Source organism: Lampetra fluviatilis, chromosome 36 (assembly GCF_964198595.1).
Source record: "Lampetra fluviatilis chromosome 36, kcLamFluv1.1, whole genome shotgun sequence".
Taxonomy (NCBI): Eukaryota; Metazoa; Chordata; class Hyperoartia; order Petromyzontiformes; family Petromyzontidae; genus Lampetra; species Lampetra fluviatilis.
This window is the reverse complement of record NC_136310.1, coordinates 6,595,383-6,616,602: the sequence shown is the minus strand read 5'-3', so window position 1 is coordinate 6,616,602 and position 21,220 is coordinate 6,595,383.

Sequence of the window (21,220 nt, the reverse complement as noted above, 5' to 3'; positions counted from 1 at the left end):
TGCCCCCCCTGGCCGTCCCCGTTCTTTAAACAAGGTCACACCGTTGGGCTACTTGAATTGGAGACAACCCTCGTGCGTACACAGGTCTCGGTTGAAAAGGGGAAATGTGATTGAGACGAGGAGGAGGAAGGTGGTGGGGGCGTTGATGCCCCCAATGGCTTTGAATGAGATCTCAGTCTTACCGACCGCTTTTTCTTCCCCCTTGTGTCACACGCTTGCAGGATACGCGTGTGTGTGTGTACAGATACTCAAATGAGCACCAGATGCGATGTGTAAACATCGCCGCTGAGGAGACAAAGGCGGCCGGGCTCACCCCTTGATGCGCTTGATAGGCGTTCGATCAGCACACTTACTCCGACAGTCCGTTAAAGGTTTTTTCGGGGGGTCTTTGTTTTTGTACCCCGTACAGCCCTGGTTGTCAGTCCACTGCTAAATGACGGCCTCTTCATAGCCCTGTGGGTCGTGGGGGTTATTTTACTATACTTCACCGCGCTGGTCACTTAAGGGGGGGGGTGGTAAAGACGACACGGGGCATAGACATAGGAGCGTACAAGTACGGTACAACAATGGAGATTTTTGTTACTGCCCACCAACTGTAACACCGTGATTCTACGTTGTTAGTCGCCCATCGAAGTTACTATCCAGGTTCAAACCTGCTTGGCTAGCTTACATAATTCGGCCAGATCAGGGTGCGTTCCTGGTGATTTTGGACGTGCAGACTAGCACGGCTGGCTACGTACGGTGCGAAAGAAGTTCAACATACAAGGCGAATAGCCGAATACCAATGTCGAGGTCTGATGCTGTCTGTGGCCAGGTCGCTTTTTAAAAAGAGCTATGCAGCTCAGTGGGCCTTACCTGGTAAAATAAAATAAATAAAAAAGTTAATAGTTAGTTAATAGATTCGAGTAGATTGGGCACTTTTCGCGTGGTTTGGTCACAGGCTGTTATGATTGACGGGTTGTAGCACATCACGCAATGCAACCGCACACGCGCGCACGCTATTGACATAGCTTACAAACAATGAGCTGCACCCATAGAGACCGCATTGTCTCTGTACAAACATGCATCGTGGTGTTTGTTATACTGCAGCTGTGCTGGTCACCTGGATACTGTACTTTCTAACAGAGGTGTAACGATCCATAGATGAATATCGATTCGTATCAATTATTAGGTTCCCGATGAACGGCGTCTAATCACGTGTGAAATAATCGGCGTGTTTCTTTGTTATATTTTATACATTAGCAAATGTACAGTGCATGTCGTGGGTACGTACCACTCCCTTGCAAGTCACTAGCGGCCGCTACCATTCACCAAATTGTTAACACATAAACGTATCTGAAATATATTCGTGGAATCAAATCGTGATCCTGAACGCATCTTCGTAGTGTAATGACAGTAGAGTCAACCTACGCTGTGAGTGGACTAGTGGCCACGGGAGGTAATAACAGGGGAGTCAGCCTGCAGTGCGAATGGACTAGTGACCACGGGAGGTAATTCCAGAGTCAGCCTGCAGTGCGAATAGACTAGTCGCCACGGGAGATAATCACCGGGGAGTCAGCCTGCAGTGCGAATGGACTAGGGGCCACGGGAGGTAATTCCAGGGGAATCAGCCTGCAGTGCGAATGGACTAGTGGCCACGGGAGATAATGACCGGGGAGTCAGCCTGCAGTGCGAATGGATTGGTGGCCACGGGAGGTAATGCCAGGGGAATCAGCCTGCAGTGCGAATGGGCTAGTGGCCATGGGAAGTAATTCCAGGGGAATCTGCCTGCAGTGCGAATGGGCTAGTGGCCACGGGAGGTAATGCCAGGGGAATCAGCCTGCAGTGCGAATGGGCTAGTGGCCATGGGAGGTAATTCCAGGGGAGTCAGCCTGCAGTGCAAATGGACTCGGAGCGTGGCCAGGTGACGTAAGAGGACAGTGGAGTCAGCTGGTAGAACGAGTGGTCTAGGACCAGCGAGAAGGTTCGGGAATGGGGGCGTGGCCTCGGACCGTATATAATGGAGATGCGCGGGACACTCGGTGCTGTTGCAGTGGTGGTCTCTGCCTGTCCGAGTGTGAGCACGTGGCTCCTTAATAAAGAACACCTTCCCAGAACAAGTGCATCTAAGTCGTCTTCACAGTCGTATAAACCTCCACAATGTGGGAGATGGGGGAAGGGTAACATCGTGCGACAGCGAGCATTGGGTGAAGGGAGAGAGATCGCTTGGGGTGGGTGGCGTAAGAAAAGTGGGTTAGTGAGAGGAGTGAGTGACTCTCTCGCTCCCAGTGTCACACGCACCGATTCTCACGGACGTGAAGCCCGTGTGTGGGGCTCGCCACTTCCACTCACTGTGCTTCACATTAAGCAGTAGAACATGGCCTTATGTGCACCGTGATACATATCTTCAACGTCAGTGGAGTCACCTACCATTATCCAAAATAAATAATCAGACAACAAACACGTCGCCTTCACGTGTCTGTCTCTCCGCATAAGGCCACTGACCAGCAGTGGATAAAGGATTGTGGCTCACGATATATTTCATATAGAATACAATATACGGTCGCGCTCATTACACGCAAAGTGCTTTGCTACAAATGAACCACAGTTACCTCGTTGATTTCGTCAAGGAGCGTAAACCATCATCACGCGACACTCCGGTCATCCTCGCAGCAGCAGAAATGAGCTTTCAATCAAGATGATTTCAAAGTGCATAGCTCCGATGGCTTCCTAATATCGGGAGGAAGATGCGTTCCAGACGGCTGCAGGAGCGCGTCTGAAAGTGCTGCGCAACGCGGTGGCCACCGTCTTTGTTTGACGGCTGAGCCAAAAGACGGTGGCCACCGCGTCGCGCAGCGCTTTCAGATGCGCTTCTGCAGCCTTCTGGAACGCATCTTCCTCCCGATATTAGGAAGCCATCGGAGCTATGCACTTTGAAATCATTTTGATTGAAAGCTCATTTCTTAGGAACTATTTTTTGTGTGTTTAGTTTGTTCGTCCTTCCCCCGCACCTCCGATTATCGAGGTCGGCTACGTACGGTGCGAAACAGACGTACACACACGTGGTGGTTTTTGGTCAGTCACCCGCCAGCCACGGGAGGCACTTGCCAATATTCAGTGCAGTATTAAAACCAAAACGTGATTCAGTTGGATAATGACGACTCATCAAATCGCCGTGAAGGGTGGGGTAGGGGTGGAGGGAGGTGGGGGGGGGGGAGAAGGTGGTGGCGGGGGAGGGGGGGGGCGTGAATACTTCCACCACTAATTTGTGCCGAATTTAAATGTGATGATTCCAGACATTAGCAGTGGTAAAAGTGAAGAAGTGTGAAGATTTCACACTTAATTATTTTCTTTTACGTGTACGTCACAGTTGAGTTGAACATGGTGGTCTTAGATTACTCCCTAGGCATTTTCACGAATCCTCACTTGACTGTATGTCTGTGTGTATGTGTATGTTTTTACCGTAAAACTCCAGCTCTTGCCATACATAGCCAGGTTCAGTTGTAGTGCCGTTTTACTGTCCAACTGGGAGTCCCCATTGCATAAACATTCCCTCCACTGCAAAAGAAGACATGGCCCCCAAATGCCGTTATGTAGGATCCAGGTACATGTTTTGTACAGACAGTGATCGACTTACGAACACCCGTACTTACGAGCACCCGTACTTTCGAGCCAGCTTTTATGAAGAAAAAAAAGAACATTGACTTCAAACGCGCACTTGCAAACTGAACCGTCTTTGCTTTCTCTCACACTCGTGCACGTTCCCCTCGCGTTACGCGGGTTCGTTTCGTGCACATTTCGCGTATTATCGGCTATGCGGTCGGAGGCGGGGACAACATTGTGTAGCTGTCTCCTTGTGCGGTGCGTGTGTGGTGACTGCGCGGCCCACGCCACCGCGTTTTGCTTTGCGCGCCTCTTTGTTTTGGTTTGTTTTGGAACGCATCTACTACGAGCGCGTAAAACGAGAGGAACCTGTGTACGATGCGGTCACGTGTGCGTCCGCATCCGCATATTCTTCTTCGTCTTCTTCTTCCTGATACTCACATCATCTCTGAATATAACAAAAGGCTCAAATACGTTCGCCGTTAACACTGTGATCTTTAAAAGGAAGACACGTTTCTATATTTGGTGACGTCTGGGGCAACATGCGTTATGTTGTTACGTGCTGTGAAGAAGTGCGTTGGCAGGGGTTGCTCAAGCACAAATAACAAAGAACGCAGACACATTTAGTCAATAACGCTGTGGCCTTTAACAGGAAACATAAAACACAATAGGCGACGCTTTGGGGCAATGGCACTTTTTCATAGCACATCAATATGACGATGGGGCCATTCACCGAAACGTTGCCTATTGTATATTTTCCCTTTTAAGGCCACTTTTTTTGACGAACGTGTGGATTTTGTGTCCTGGTTATTTATGCTTGTGCGCCACTGCCAACTAATTTCTGTAAATACGCTATAAGGTTTATATCGAACTGAGCCCTCATTTTAGAATACGTAGAAGTAGGGCTATGATTAATCGATAGATATCGATCCTCTGGCTCACAATACGTGCATTGAATCGCTTGTGCAAGTATCGATATTTTCCAAGCAGTCCACGTTTGCAATTAACCTGGAAGTCGCTTGTAATTGTTTCTTCATGGAGATAACTATATAAGCATATAGGGTCAACCCCATGTATATATTCGTCCGTATCTGCTTGCACCACACATTGCATATACATGTAAGGCAAATGTCAGCTTGTGTGTAGGTGCTAGGTTGATCATTACGTTGTAGTGTCACAAGAGATGGAGCTGCGGATTTGGGAGTTAGTCCTTTATTCAGCAGCGGATTGAGCACAGTTGGAACGTGAGTAAAAATTCGCATCGCTTGGAGGTCTGGTTAAACAAAATATAATCACCACTTACATTAAATCGTGCGTACAAGACGTGATGATTTACGTTGTGCAAATTCCATGCAAATAGTATGCCCACGTTCCTCTTGGGCCAATGTGACATCAAAGTAAAATTTGCATGAACATTTGGGAACGATGCGCTCCCGGCATGGGGCTCGTGGAGCAAAACACACGGTACAAACGAGACGGGCGAGAAACCAAGGAAATGCATATACGGGGTGGTACAAATGGGATATAAAAAACATATTCATTCTCAATTAAATTCAATTATTTGTATTCTTATTTTATTTTTCCACATACGTGACTTTACCGAAAGAACCGAAGAGTATGAATCCTTGCAGTCACGAAAACTTCAAATCTAGAACAAATCCTGATGTTTAAGAAAATCTCTGGATGGCCGGGTTGCTTCTGAAAAATAACTATAGAGCTCATTGGGCCTTACCTGGTAAAATAAAAATTTAAAAAAAGGCTTCCGTTGTTTTTTTCTCTCGGAGACTCGGCGAGGAATTCCTGTGCAGATACACAAACGTGTGTTGGAATATTTCGCAAACATTCTCGATTTATAAATATATCAAGGGAATCATCACAATTCAAACGGCTAATTGTGGACATCAAGTAGTTGGCACCTGACAAATTGGGGGGCTCATCGGACAAAGCCCAGAGTGTGTGCGATGATGATGATGCCGCCAAGATGATCCTGACCAAAATTGGAACAAGCGAGCACTGCCCGCGCATTTGCACAGGACACAGCCTTTGTGCGCCCCCCCCCCGCCCCCCCCCCCCCCCCGAGGATTCTGCATTATAGAAACGACGACAACGGTGCGTTATTTGCCCCCTGTGGGGTGACGTCGCCGCGGTCAAGCCGCAAGGCGTTGTCAGTGCAAGAGGACGATGGCGTCTTGCGGAACATTTTTGTTAGCGTAAATTCAACGTGGATCCGCACTCGCTTGCGGACGATTCTTCCAATAAGACGCGAGTCACTCTTCCGGTCGATGGTGGCATCCCCCCCCCACCCCTTGGTTTGTACTGGACGTTACGTTTTTTAAGCGTTTCGGGAGCAAAATATTGTTCAATCTTGATTTTAAGCTTTCGTGATTGCAGGAATCCACACTCTTTGGTTCTTTCGGTAAAGTCACGTAGGTAGAAAATAAAATAAGTTGATCCTGGCAAAATATATATTTTTTTATTTTATTTAATTTTTCTACCTACGTGACTTTACCGAAAAGTATAAAATGTTGTTCATTTTGGAAAGGGCGACACTTTCTGCGGGAACGTCCTCGAAGTTGGTTGTCCGTGCGACGCGCACTGTGAGTGAGGTGCAGAGCGCGACTGACGGACGCTTGCGCATTCTACTGTACCGTCCAAACAGATTCTGTTTTGTTTTATTTTACCAGGTAAAAGCCCCACTGAGGTCTCTGGCTCTTTTTCAGAAGCGACCTGGCCACAAATGATAGCTCAACGAAGTTGCTTATCGCGTGGAAATGTACAGCAGCCGCGTGACGTTGATTCTGAATGTGGAGGGAAAACCGGAGGACCTGGAGAAAAATCCACGCAACCACGGAGAGAGAGACACGCAAACTCCAAATATACAGCAGGCGTCAGGGTCGGGATCGAACCCATGGCCTCCTGCATACCAGGCGAGGTAGTTAACATCTCACCACCATGGCGCCCTATTCAGGTTTATTACCGTGGGTTTGTTTATGAGCACGAGGGTGTGTGGGAGGTGTTCTAGTTGACTGAGAGACCAATCTTGGATGACATCACGAAGAGAACAGATTGACAGACCAGATGTCCGATCTTTGCAAAATATTGCTTGCTTCCGAAGTTGTTTTTGTTCATGAAGTCTTTGAGCAATAGATTGGTTGACGGGACCGCACTGTGATGGAGAGTTTCGACGAGAGACTGGCAGGCCAGCCTATGAGTTGGGCTTTAAGACGATCGATACATTGACAGGTCAGCCCAAGGATGATGGCAGATTTTTAGACGACAAGAGATTGAACATGTCAGTCATTTTGTTGCGGGCTGTCAGCCTGATCTCCGATGGTGGCCCAAGACAACAACAGACAACAGACAGACTGAAGACCAGTCTTCCTCAACAATAGCAACAACAACAACACGTATTTAAATAGTTTTCCCCTGAAGAAAATAACTCTGCTCGGGTTTAAAAGTAAACAGATTAAACTGGACAAATCGAAGAGCATTGCTATTGATATTCTTTGCATTAGATTCGAAGTTTTCGTGATTGCAAGAATTACTCTTTCGTTCTTTCGGTAAAGTGACGTAGAAATAAATTAAATTAAATTCTATTATTATTTAAAATCTATTATTATTTAGAAATTAAATTATATTATTATTTTATTTTATTTATTTCTACGTGACTTTACCGAAAGAACCAAAGATTAATTCTTTGTATTGAGAATCGGGTTTCCCCTTTTTTGTCTGGCAACAAAACAGTTGTTGAGATGTTAAAACACCAAAACTGAAACCTTGTCTTTGTGCTGTTCGCCTGTTGGCGTCCTCTGGTCTAACACCGTTTTGAGACGAGGCTCAAGAGAAAGCTGTCTCTGGTGTGGACCAATCAGTGTCAAGGAAAATGCATATACTATCAGAGTATGTTTTTTGTTGGCATTCTGACCACAAGTATTGTGGTTAATGCAGACATGACTCCTTGTAAAAGGTTTCAGTTTGGTGTTTTAACATCTTAACACAACTGTTTTGTTGCCAGAAAAAAGGGGAAAACCTCTCCTCATACTTTGGTACTGGCAAAGGAGGTCCCATGATTCTTTATATTGTTTGACTCAGGTGGTGGCACCTTGGGGTGGCCTTCATCCAGCAGTGGATTGACCTGGATGATGACGATGCTGATGTTTGAAACCAGCGCATCACCTCTCACTCAACGTGCCTACCTCCCCCACCAAAGACAAAGATCCCCCGTGTAGTCTTAACATACTGTTGGGGCAAGTGCTGTTAGCGAGTAAGCAGCTGCGGCGGCTTTGAAGGCCGGAACACACGAGGAAGAGGCTTGGGCAGCCACAGCACCACGTCCGGCCGCCTTTGTCTCCCCCCCCCCTCGGCACCACCACCATCACCGCTGCTCGTTTTAGCGCTCAGTGGGCAGGCAAGCAGGGGCATGAGTGAGCAGCGTGGGACCACACGGGGAAGGAGGGAGGGAATGGGGGGGGGGGTACCTCCCCCGCCGACTCAGCCAGGCAGGGCGGGGGGGGGGCAGGGGGGGCGTGGGGGTCTCGTCGGTGCGGTGGTGGTGGTGGTGGTGGGGAGGGCGAGAGGGCCACGTGGGGGTCTCGTTAGTGAGGCGCGCGTCGTTAGCGAGCGACCGGCCGCTAATTGGCGGGGGTGCGAGGAAGGGCGCGCGTGCAGGGGGGGGGGGGTCCCGCGGGATTAGCGCCTCGCTGCGTTGCCGTGGCGACGTGGCCGCTCGCGAGGGACCGAGAGGTGGGGGGGCTCAGGTGTGCGCTCGACTCAACATCACCTGGATCTGTGCGCCTTTGAAAGGTGCTGCCTATGCACTTCTCTCCCATTAGCACGGGTTGGGCTACGTATAATGTGAAGGAAGTTCAGCGTACGTGTACATACATACACGATCTCTTAGTTTTGTAAAACTCACCTGGCTGTTCGGTCTGTTTCACCGGTCTATGTGGCCACAGCCTAAAATTGGTACCGAAAAGCACGAGCAGTCACCGATGTATTTGTACGGCCTTTTGCGAGTGAATTAGCTGATATATAGGGCCTACTCGGATCAAGTGGTCATCGCGAAGGTAGCTGCTGTTGGCCACGTAGACAAACTGCAAGAAGCTAAAGCTATGCCACCTAAAGTGGTGCTTACACAGTGACATATCTCGTCTGGGCTCATGGACGATGTCTCTGTCACTGCCGTGTATTTACTTATTTTGCCACTGTTAGACTGAAATAGAGAGACTGCTTTTCTCCGGCAACTCTGGCTCATCGTGTTCGCCGTTTTGTCGATTCTCGTGTGCTTCGTTGACATCCATGAAACACCTCGTTTGTTAATTGTGCGGAATTCATCATTGGGGACCCGGTACTTGTTCTCTACAATGTCGATGTCTGTTGTCTTTGTTTTTGCTGCTGCTGCTGCTGTGCTCACGCGCCACGGATCTCCCGTGTCAAGCAGCCGGAAAGCCGGCGACTGAAACGGTACCATCATCCGTGTAGCAAATGAATCAAATCCCGTGAATAGTGTATCCGCTGCCGAATGAAGACCTCGCCACAACGCGTCCAGTTACGGGGGTTGTTTGACCATACTTCACCAATTCTAGATTTTAAGCTTCCGTGACTGCAAGGATTCATACTCTTAGGATCTTTCGGTAAAGTCACGTGGGTAAAAAATTAAATTAAAAGTTAATCAAAGTAATAATGGAAATAAAATATTATTACTTTTATTAACTTTTAATTTTATTTTTTACATACATACTTCACCACTCCGGTCAGCACGGGCTGGTGGTGGCGTTTGTCATGGTTGCCGGGAATCGTCCTCGGGTCGCCGGGTTAATTGCGCGGTTTGTGAACAACAGCACCGCTGCTGTTTCTCCACGGCATAGACATTCGTGTCTACAGCCTGCCAACTGGTGTGTCTTCAGTGTATCCCTCGCCACTACGAAAATAAGATTTACATTCCCCCGCTGCTGCTGCTGCTGCATCGTTACGCGGTGTTTAATCATGACGTGCCGGTAATGCCCTCCGATTGGCAAGTTTGGCTACGTACGGTGCGAAAGAAATGTAACGTACATATATAGATTCACACAGAGACCCATAGACTCGCACAGAGACCCATAGATTCACACAGAGACCCATAGACTCATCACACAGAGACCCATAGACTCATCGCACAGAGACCAGTAGACTCATCACACAGAGACCCATAGACTCATCACACAGAGACCCATAGACTCATCACACAGACCCACACACACCCATCGACTCACACAGAGACCCATAGACTCACACAGAGACCCATAGACTCATCACACAGAGACCCACACAAACCCATCGACTCACACATAGACCCATAGACTCATCACACAGAGACCCGTAGACTCATCACACAGAGACCCACACAAACCCATCGACTCACACATAGACCCGTAGACTCATCACACAGACACCCGTGGTTTGTTGTCCTTCCCTCGCGCCCCCCATTAGCACGGTTGGCCACCTATGGTGCGAGAGACGTTCCACGTAGACACACATGCTGGGGCTGGTGTCATCATCATCATGGTTTCGATTTAAAGCTTTCGTGACTGCAGGGATTCATCTTCTTGGTTCTTTCGGTAAAGTCACGTAGAAGGGAAGTAATAAAATAATAAAAATATTATATTATTTTATTATGTTTTATTTTTATTATTTTATTACTTCCCTTCTACGTGACTTTACCGAAAGAACCAAGAAGATCATCATCGTTTTTTTAGATTATGCTTGTCTTCCGTCTCCCTCTCTCTGCCTGTGTGTTCTCCCCACCCATAACTTCTGTGTCTCTGTCATAAATCGTCGTTGGCGGAAGCCCGCGCGCGTGCGTTTGGGGGGGGGGGGGGTCCTCTTTTGTCTCCCAGCAGGCAACGCGAATGCGGGCTGCAGCAGAGGTCACCAAAATCTGAACAATCGACGCGACGCCACCGCGCCCATCATTGTGTGTGAGCGCGCGTGTGTGACGGACATGCGGGCGGGCAGACGGGCCGATCCTGTTCTCTAGAACGTGTGCGGAATAACACGCGTGTCTGTGTGTGTGCGCGTCTGTGTGTGTGCGCGTCTGTGTGTGGGGGGGGGGAGGTAGTGTAGTGGTTAGCGCTACGCTGGTCTACGAACCCGGCGACCGGGAGTTCGATTCCCGCTCACGGCCAATACCAGTGACGATTATTTGAACCGGTTCCTGGGCCTTGCCTAGGTCGACTCAGCCTCAAATGAGTACCTGGTGCGGTGTGCAAACATCGCCACGAGGGAGACAAAGGCGGCCGGGTGTGCTGTTGGCCACCCACCCCCCTCGTGTGCCGTGCCGGCCTTCGTAAGTGCTCGCTAACAGGGGGATCTTTGTGTCAAGGACAAAGATCACCCAATAAGCGACTGTTGGGGCAAGTGCTGTTGTTAGCGAGTCGCAGCACCGATGAAGGCCGCGCACGGCGGCACACGACGAGGAGGAGGTGGTGGGTGCCTCCAGCACCACGCCCCATCGAGCCTTTGTCTCCGCCACGAACTGATGTCGATTTCAAACTCACCTTCGTTGGAACTGCTTTTCGCGTTTAGTTTATTGCCATTCGATCAGTACGGTTGGCGGCTGCGTGCGGTGCGAAAGAAGCTCGGCATGAACATGTTTTACGCACCGCGATCACGGACACGTTTAAGGCCGAGTCGACCTAGGGGAGGCTTCGGGGATTCGTTCACCTGCTGTATATTTGGAGTTTGCGTGTCTCTCTCCGTGGTTGCGTGGATTTTTCTCTAGGTCCTCCGGTTTTCCCTCCACATTCAGAATCAACGTCACGCGGCTGCTGTACATTTCCACGCGATAAGCAACTTCGTTGCGTGCGTGCGCAGCTTTCGCGCTTCCCATGTGAAGTTTCATTTTTTTCCGACTCCGAAGTGGGTGCAGTCGCGGGGAGCAAGGGCAGGAGGGGTTGGAAGGAGGGGGGAGGAGGAGAGGGGGAGATGGCGTAACCCAGCGACGACTACGACGACAAAGATGACGATGATGTCACCTGAGCGAAGGTCTTACGCGGCGAGTTTACGTGTTTCACCTGAAACGATTGTACTTTTATTTTTAAAACCTCGCCTCGATTTTTTGTTGTTGTTTTAATAGGGTTGACGTCGCGGCGATGAGAACTTTTCCGCGTCGCGTTCTCGTCGATGCGACATTGTGCGGCGGTACAAACCGGGGCGATTTCACCGCGTCGGCTTTCGCGACCCAATATTATTCGTCGTAATTCAAGAAATAGAAAATACATTCTTCGTGTATTTCGGGACACGTAAAGTTGTTTGAAGCTGGTTGTAATCACCAGCGAGAACGTGTGACTCACAATTTTAAACGTTGTGTGTTTGCTCTCCGACACACGACCGTTGTGCTGAAGGTTTTATTTTTGTTCACGTGACAAATCTTACTGATTGCCTAGTGTCGGGTGGAGGTGGGTTTACGATACATTGAACGCAATCTTACCCAACAACAACTACATTATGAACAAACCAGGGCCTTTAATTTCACATCGAATACATATTTATAGCAGACAGCGGGAAAATAAAGGAAGTCGCATCTGCCACACAAAGACGGTAGTCGGATCGCGCGCTTTCAGGTGCGCTTCTGCGGCCGTCTGGAACGATCTTCCTTCTGATACGAGGAAGTCACTCGAGATATACACTTTAAAATCACCCCGATTGAACACTCATTTCTCTCGAGCTGCTTTGTCGTGTGTGTGGCTTGTTGTCCTTCCCCCGCCCCGCAGCCTCCGATCAGCACGGTTGACTACGCCGCACCCGATCAGTTCCTCGCCTTCGCGTCCGGCACTCCGCAGCCAATGCTAACGTCGCGGAAACGGCCGCCGACATGCAGTCGACGGTGACGACCCGTGGCCTTTATCTTACGTGGGAAACGTCGATAGAAAGTGAACGGATCACGACGTTTCGATCGCAACACAAGCAATCGTCATCAGGTGAGACAAGCACAGCAATTCTCCTGCTGTGTTTGTCTCGCCTTGCTTGTGTCGTGATCTATACATTTTCTATCGAGGTGACTTCATCGAAAGAAGCAAAGAGTATGGATTCCTGCAGTCACGAAAGCTTCAAATCGAGATTGTTATGTGGGAAAGCTTCGGCGGGAGTCTCCGGACTTTGTCTCGCGAATGTGCCCCGCTCGGGACGCTTTGGTTCTGTTGAATTTCACGACGAGATTCCACGCGAGTCGCTTCCAGGAACCATTTCGAAGGGAGGAGAAACGTCAACAACTTGACCTCATCTTCTTGGTTCTTTCGGTAAAGTCACGTAGAAGGGAAGTAATAAAATAATAAAAATAAAACATAAAATAATTCAATTTCGATTTAAAGCTTTCGTCACTGCAGGGATTCATCTTCTTGGTTCTTTCGGTAAAGTCACGTAGAAGGGAAATAATAAAATAATAAAAATAAAACATAATAAAATAATTCTATTTCGATTTAAAGCTTTCGTGACTGCAGGGATTCATCTTCTTGGTTCTTTCGGTAAATTCACGTAGAAGGGAAGTAATAAAATAATAAAAATAAAACATGATAAAATAATTCTCACGACGTTTCGGCCACAACGCAAGCAGCCGTCCTCAAGTGAAGAACAGGTCTGTCGGAAAGACAGCGTCTGAATAAACACCCCAGGCTTGGCAGCATATATTTAAGCTGGGTTGGAGGGGGAAGACGACGGCTGCTTGCGTTGTGGCCGAAACGTCGTGAGAATTATTTTATTATGTTTTATTTTTATTATTTTATTATTTCCCTTCTACGTGAGTTTACCGAAAGAACCAAGAAGATGAATCCCTGCAGTCACGAAAGATTTAAATCGAAATTTAACTTGACCGTAGGCGAGTGCAGCGGTGAGCATTGTGGCAGATGAACCGATGAGTCGCAACTAAGAATAAAGCTGCTCCCCGGTCTATTGAGGGACTGTGTGTTGTTGTCTTGCTGTGGTTCTGGGACTGTTGTTGTTGTTTAGCTGCCTTGCCCAAGCTTGCTTTTATTGTTGAAAGATCGGCAGGAATTGATATGCTTGAGCAATTTCTACTTTTTTGTGTGAGCCGGTCACCTTCTCCGACACTTTGCACTCCGATCGGTGTTGTTGTTGCATTGTCCGTTCTTGCAACCTTCTGACCCGCACCCTACTGGACATCTGTGAAAAAGAGCTTCATAGCTCATCGGATTCCTTCTCCAGTCTAAATCAAGATTCCGAACTCTGACCTTTTGCAACCTGCCAGTCGCTCACGTTGGCTCACAAAAATAGTAATACACACGTTTTGATGGTGACCTTTAAGCGAGACGAGCACGCCACTGCTCGCGGAAGGGCCTGCCTGTACTTGGGGGTGATTTGGCCTACACTTCAGAAGCTGGTCAGGCGTCTGAAAAGAGCTGGGAGTACTCACACTTTACCTCCACCGCCGTCGCGGTAGAGATATAACAAATATCAACTCAAACATCCAAACAACGGGGGGGGGGGATCCGGTTAATATTTTGTGTCGTCTACGGCAGGGGTTCAAGTTCAAGTTAATTTATTAGGTATAGTCCTGTGAGCCATTCGGCTCGAGAATCGGGTGCAACCGCAACAAACAAAAAACAAAAACATGAACAAAAAAAACATCTTAAAGTAAATATGTGACTGAGTGCAAACAGAAAATCCAAGAAAAGACAGCAAAATATTGCAAAAAAAGTACCGTACACGAACGCTGTGTGCAAAAATCCCAGTGGGATGCAAGTCAAACAATCCCCCACGGACCGGTACCGGTACCGGTCCGTGGCTTGTCAGGAACCGGGCCGCACAGCAGCAGCAGCAGGTGAGAGCGGTGAGTCCGCGCGTAGAACCCGCCCCCATTGTTTTATTATTCACCACATCCATCCGCGCCTCTTCCCCGCACCGCGCACTCGTCTCAGTCACAGTGTTAGTAAGCCCACGAGCTCTAACCTCTAGCTAAAATGAGTAAAAAATAAACGTCGCCAGAGAGCTTCTTTGAAAAGGGGGAAAGACCCAATGATGACCGCCCCCCCCGGTCCGTGAAAAAAATGTCTTCCACGAAACCGATCCCTGGTGCCAAAAAGGTTGGGACCCGCTGGTCTACGGTGATCCCGTAGTTCTGGAGGTGGATGGATGGCTTCGCACGCCAAATGATGTCTGAATGATTTACCCGGGCTGCCTGCCTGCCGCAGTGCCGGATTACAGGCGTGCGTGCGTTGATTGTTTTATACCCGAGTCGGCCTAAAACACCGCGCACAGTCGCCCTGCACAGGCTGGGCGCTCTGGCTTATCGACGCCGTCAGTCCTCGGCGCGTTTTGTGATTCTTTTTCTTTCTTTTCAGTTTCCCGGCTTTATTGCAATTGTGCTCTTGGCACCGCGTTGCGAGTTGCGGCGCGACACCGTGACGCACAGCAGCGGTTCATCGTCTGTGGTTCCTCCTCCTGCTCCTGGCCACTCCGAGTCGCCCTCCCTCCCTCCCTCTCTCTCTACGAGAGCCAGCGAGTCCTGCGCAGCGGCGCAAAGTTACAAGTCGGCGAGATGTTAACTGCCTCGCCTGGTCTCCAGGAGGTCGTGGGTTCGATCCCGACCCTGACGCCTGCTGCTGTATATTTGGAGTTTGCGTGTCTCTCTCACTCTCATCATCATCACGGTGGCTAGGAGATGATAACTGCCTCGCCTGGTCTCCAGGAGGTCGTGGGTTCGATCCCGACCCTGACGCCTGCTGCTGCATATTTGGAGTTTGCGTGTATCTCTCTCTCATCATCACGGTGGCTAGGATATGTTAACTGCCTCGCCTGGTCTCCAGGAGGTCGTGGGTTCGATCCCGACCCTGACGCCTGCTGCTGTATATTTGGAGTTTGCGTGTCTCTCTCTCTCTCATCATCATCACGGTGGCTAGGAGATGTTAACTGCCTCGCCTGGTCTCCAGGAGGTCGTGGGTTCGATCCCGACCCTGACGCCTGCTGCTGTATATTTGGAGTTTACGTGTCTTTCTCTCTCTCTCTCTCTCTCATCATCATCACGGTGGCTAGGAGATGTTAACTGCCTCGCCAGGTCTCCAGGAGGTCGTGGGTTCGATCCCGACCCTGACGCCTGCTGCTGCATATTTGGAGTTTGCGTGTATCTCTCTCTCTCATCATCATCACGGTGGCTAGGATATGTTAACTGCCTCGCCTGGTCTCCAGGAGGTCGTGGGTTCGATCCCGACCCTGACGCCTGCTGCTGTATATTTGGAGTTTGCGTGTCTCTCTCTCATCATCATCACGGTGGCTAGGAGATGTTAACTGCCTCGCCTGGTCTCCAGGAGGTCGTGGGTTCGATCCCGACCCTGACGTCTGCTGCTGTATATTTGGAGTTTGCGTGTCTCTCTCTCTCTCTCATCATCATCACGGTGGCTAGGAGATGTTAACTGCCTCGCCAGGTCTCCAGGAGGTCGTGGGTTCGATCCCGACCCTGACGCCTGCTGCTGCATATTTGGAGTTTGCGTGTATCTCTCTCTCTCATCATCATCACGGTGGCTAGGATATGTTAACTGCCTCGCCTGGTCTCCAGGAGGTCGTGGGTTCGATCCCGACCCTGACGCCTGCTGCTGTATATTTGGAGTTTGCGTGTCTCTCTCTCATCATCATCACGGTGGCTAGGAGATGTTAACTGCCTCGCCTGGTCTCCAGGAGGTCGTGGGTTCGATCCCGACCCTGACGTCTGCTGCTGTATATTTGGAGTTTGCGTGTCTCTCTCTCTCTCTCATCATCATCACGGTGGCTAGGAGATGTTAACTGCCTCGCCAGGTCTCCAGGAGGTCGTGGGTTCGATCCCGACCCTGACGCCTGCTGCTGTATATTTGGAGTTTGCGTGTCTCTCTCTTTCTCATCATCATCACGGTGGCTAGGAGATGTTAACTGCCTCGCCTGGTCTCCAGGAGGTCGTGGGTTCGATCCCGACCCTGACGCCTGCTGCTGTATATTTGGAGATTGCGTGTCTCTCTCTCTCTCTCATCATCATCACGGTGGCTAGGAGATGTTAACTGCCTCGCCTGGTCTCCAGGAGGTCGTGGGTTCGATCCCGACCCTGACGCCTGCTGCTGTATATTTGGAGTTTGCGTCTCTCTCTCTCTCTCATCATCATCACCACGGTGGCTAGGAAATGTTAACTACCTCGCCTGGTCTACAGGAGGTCGTGCGTTCGATCCCGACCATAACGCCTCCTGCTGTATATTTGGAGTTTGCGTCTCTCTCTCTCTCCCTGTGGTCGCGTGGATTTTTCTCCGGGTCCTCCGGTTTTTTCCTCCACATTTGGCTGCTATAAATCTCCACGTGATAAGCCGCTTCGTTGAGATGTAATTTGTGGACAAACAGCTTCTGAAAAAGAGCTAGAAAGCCCAGTGAACCTCACCTGAGCTCTCTGTGTGTTTGCACGTGCTACCACAAGCATGATGTGTGGTTAATTTAGGATTGATTGCTTGCAATCTGTGTCTACTCGGTGTTTGAACATCTTAACACATCCCGTATTATTATAATAATGTTTCCATCATCTTCATGGAAAGTCGTTTCGAACGTTGCGCTATAACACAACGAAACCAACGCTTCGAGACGCGTTCAAATGAATGCGCTGACCCTGTGTGGCGATCTCACTCGGGCCACTCTGCACGCATCGCGGAGCCACCGACAGCGCGCGGCTTCTCCATCACGCCGCATGTGTCGACGTGGTTCTGATTGGCATCGACAGCAGCCGTGCCAGCGGCTGTGCGGTTGTCATCTTGCCTCCCCCCCTGGACCCCCTGCCCCCCCCCCTCCTCTCTCTTTAATCGCGACTTATTTATTTAGTTCCAGCAGCGGGCAGCAAGCGGCAGCGGTGGCGGCGTCGCTCTCCGGACTCCACGGCCGCGCTGAGCGAGCGGCTGTGACCCACAAACGAGCAGAGGGCGAAACCGCGCGCGCCCTGTGCGCCCTGCGTGGCCGCGTGGTTGTGCAACTGGGGGGGAGGAAGGAGGAGGGGGCCGGTTACAGAAAAAAAACCAGAACGTAGAGAGAATAAAAACCACGAAAAAAAACCCCCAGCGCAAGCAAGTGTCGCGTTACGAGCGCAGCGTCGGGTCGACGACCCGCGATGAATTCTCCTCTCGTGACGGGCAGGCAAGCGGGCGGGCGGGGGGGGGGGGCTTCGATGTTCTATGCACGGAACGCGCCGGTTGTCGCAGCCGTGCGGGGTTTGTGACGCCACGCTACAGCCCCCCCTCCCCCCCCCCCACCTTTTTTTGAGTTTGGTCAATCCACTGCTGGATCAACGCCGACCGACCCCTACCCCCCACCACCACCGCCCCCCCCCCCCCCCCCACTAAGCCGCCACCGCCTGTCGTGATTCTACGACGTTCAGGATCCATCTGCCAGCTGATTCCGTCGCTTCGCTTCGAGCTCGGCGCGTTGGATCGGCACGGTTGGCTACGTACGGTGCGAAAGAAGTTGAACGCACAGTAGGTCCAGCTTCGGCGCGCACGCTGGCCGGTGTGGTTGGTGCTGGCCACCCCACCCCGCCCCTCTCGTGTGCCGTGTCGGCCTTCACAGGTGCTACTCGCTCGCAGCGCTTGCCCCAACAGTCCGTCAAGGTTACACGCGGGGGGGAGATCTTTGTCTTCATTTAAATTTTTGCTTGCATACATCGGTAGGAAGTATTGATATCTACAAAACACATTGCAGCGAATAAGTAAAAACATGTTTATATACGTATGCAATTTGTTCTTATAGACTTGAAGCATTTTATTTATTTATTTTATGCATTCAGATCTCTCGCAGAGCGGTGGAGCAATCCTCCTCCGTGTTAGAGATTGGGCCGCGAAAGTGGATATCATGGAGCTACCCCTGAGATTCCTTCTTCTCCCCCCTTCCTCCTCCCTCCTCCTCCCCCCTTCCCACCCCCTCATCCTCCTCACCCCCTCCTCCTCCCCCCCTCCTCCTCCTCCCTCCTCCTCCCTTCTCCTCCCTCCCTCCTCCTCCCTCTGCCTCCTCCTCCCATCCCCCCCTCCTCCTCCTTCCTATTCCTCCTCCCCCCTCCTTCCACCATCTCCTCCCCCCCTCCTGCTCATTCTCCTCCTCCCCCTCCTTCTTATTCAAGTGACCTCTGGTATCCATACAGTACACTTAATGGGGCGACACTCTCCCACTCACACTGCCAATCAAGGTAATGTTTGCTCCACAGCAGTCGAACCATCTATCCCGATATTTCTTAAGTTAAACAAAATAAATGAATAACGCCGACTGGAATAACTTGTCAAATGAGTTGCTGGACTAGAGATTAGCTCATGTGTCCATCTGCCGAGCTGATGTTTACGCTGTTGATGTTGGCAGAGAGCGCTTTCATTCGGCAAACAGAGAGGCACCTGTGCTTGGTTTGATCGCAGGTGAAACGGCCGCCTGTTTATTTTGACCACATTCATGTGCAGCTGCCGTCCAATAATCATAATAATAACAAGGACGATGATGAATTTATCAATTCCAAGATCACACCGTCTCCAAAATCCTCCACGGTCTCGCTCCTGCCTGCCTCTCCTGCCTCTCATCTCACTCTACTCCCCTCCACGCTCTCTCCTACCTCTCCCCTCTCATCTCACTCCACTCCCCTCCACGCACTCTCCTACCTCTCCCCTCTCATCGCACTCTACTCCCCTCCACGCACTCTCCTGCCTCTCCCCTCTCATCGCACTCTACTCCCCTCCACGCTCTCTCCTGCCTCTCCCCTCTCATCTCACTCTACTCCCCTCCACGCACTCTCCTGCCTCTCCCCTCTCATCTCACTCTACTCCCCTCCACGCACTCTCCTGCCTCTCCCCTCTCATCTCACTCCACTCCCCTCCACGCACTCTCCTGCCTCTCCCCTCTCATCTCACTCTACTCCCCTCCACGCACTCTCCTGCCTCTCCCCTCTCATCTCACTCTACTCCCCTCCACGCACTCTCCTACCTCTCCCCTCTCATCGCACTCTACTCCCCTCCACGCACTCTCCTGCCTCTCCCCTCTCATCTCACTCTACTCCCCTCCACGCACTCTCCTACCTCTCCCCTCTCATCGCACTCTACTCCCCTCCACGCACTCTCCTGCCTCTCCCCTCTCATCGCACTCTACTCCCCTCCACGCACTCTCCTGCCTCTCCCCTCTCATCGCACTCTACTCCCCTCCACGCTCTCTCCTGCCTCTCCCCTCTCATCGCACTCTACTCCCCTCCACGCACTCTCCTGCCTCTCCCCTCTCATCTCACTCCACTCCCCTCCACGCACTCTCCTGCCTCTCCCCTCTCATCTCACTCTACTCCCCTCCACGCACTCTCCTGCCTCTCCCCTCTCATCTCACTCTACTCCCCTCCACGCACTCTCCTACCTCTCCCCTCTCATCGCACTCTACTCCCCTCCACGCACTCTCCTGCCTCTCCCCTCTCATCGCACTCTACTCCCCTCCACGCACTCTCCTGCCTCTCCCCTCTCATCGCACTCTACTCCCCTCCACGCTCTCTCCTGCCTCTCCCCTCTCATCTCACTCTACTCCCCTCCACGCACTCTCCTGCCTCTCCCCTCTCATCTCACTCTACTCCCCTCCACGCACTCTCCTACCTCTCCCCTCTCATCTCACTCTACTCCCCTCCACGCACTCTCCTGCCTCTCCCCTCTCACTCTACTCTCCTCCACACACTCTCCTACCCCTCCCCTCTCATCTCACTCTACTCCCCTCCACGCACTCTCCTGCCTCTCCCCCCTCATCTCACTCTACTCCCCTCCACGCACTCTCCTACCTCTCCCCTCTCATCTCACTCTACTCCCCTCCAAGCACTCTCCTACCTCTCCCCTCTCATCTCACTCTACTCCCCTCCACGCTCTCTCCTGCCTCTCCCCTGTCATCTCACTCTACTCCCCTCCACGCACTCTCCTGCCTCTCCCCTCTCATCTCACTCTACTCCCCTCCACGCACTCTCCTGCCTCTCCCCTCTCATCTCACTCTACTCCCCTCCACGCACTCTCCTGCCTCTCCCCTCTCATCTCACTCTACTCCCCTCCACGCACTCTCCTACCTCTCCCCTCTCATCGCACTCTACTCCCCTCCACGCACTCTCCTGCCTCTCCCCTCTCATCTCACTCTACTCCCCTCCACGCACTCTCCTACCTCTCCCCTCTCATCGCACTCTACTCCCCTCCACGCACTCTCCTGCCTCTCCCCTCTCATCGCACTCTACTCCCCTCCACGCACTCTCCTGCCTCTCCCCTCTCATCGCACTCTACTCTCCTCCACGCTCTCTCCTGCCTCTCCCCTCTCATCTCACTCTACTCCCCTCCACGCTCTCTCCTGCCTCTCCCCTCTCATCGCACTCTACTCCCCTCCACGCTCTCTCCTGCCTCTCCCCTCTCATCTCACTCTACTCCCCTCCACGCACTCTCCTACCCCTCCCCTCTCATCTCACTCTACTCCCCTCCACGCACTCTCCTGCCTCTCCCCCCTCATCTCACTCTACTCCCCTCCACGCACTCTCCTACCTCTCCCCTCTCATCTCACTCTACTACCCTCCACGCACTCTCCTACCTCTCCCCTCTCATCGCACTCTACTCCCCTCCACGCTCTCTCCTGCCTCTCCCCTCTCATCTCACTTTACTCCCCTCCACGCACTCTC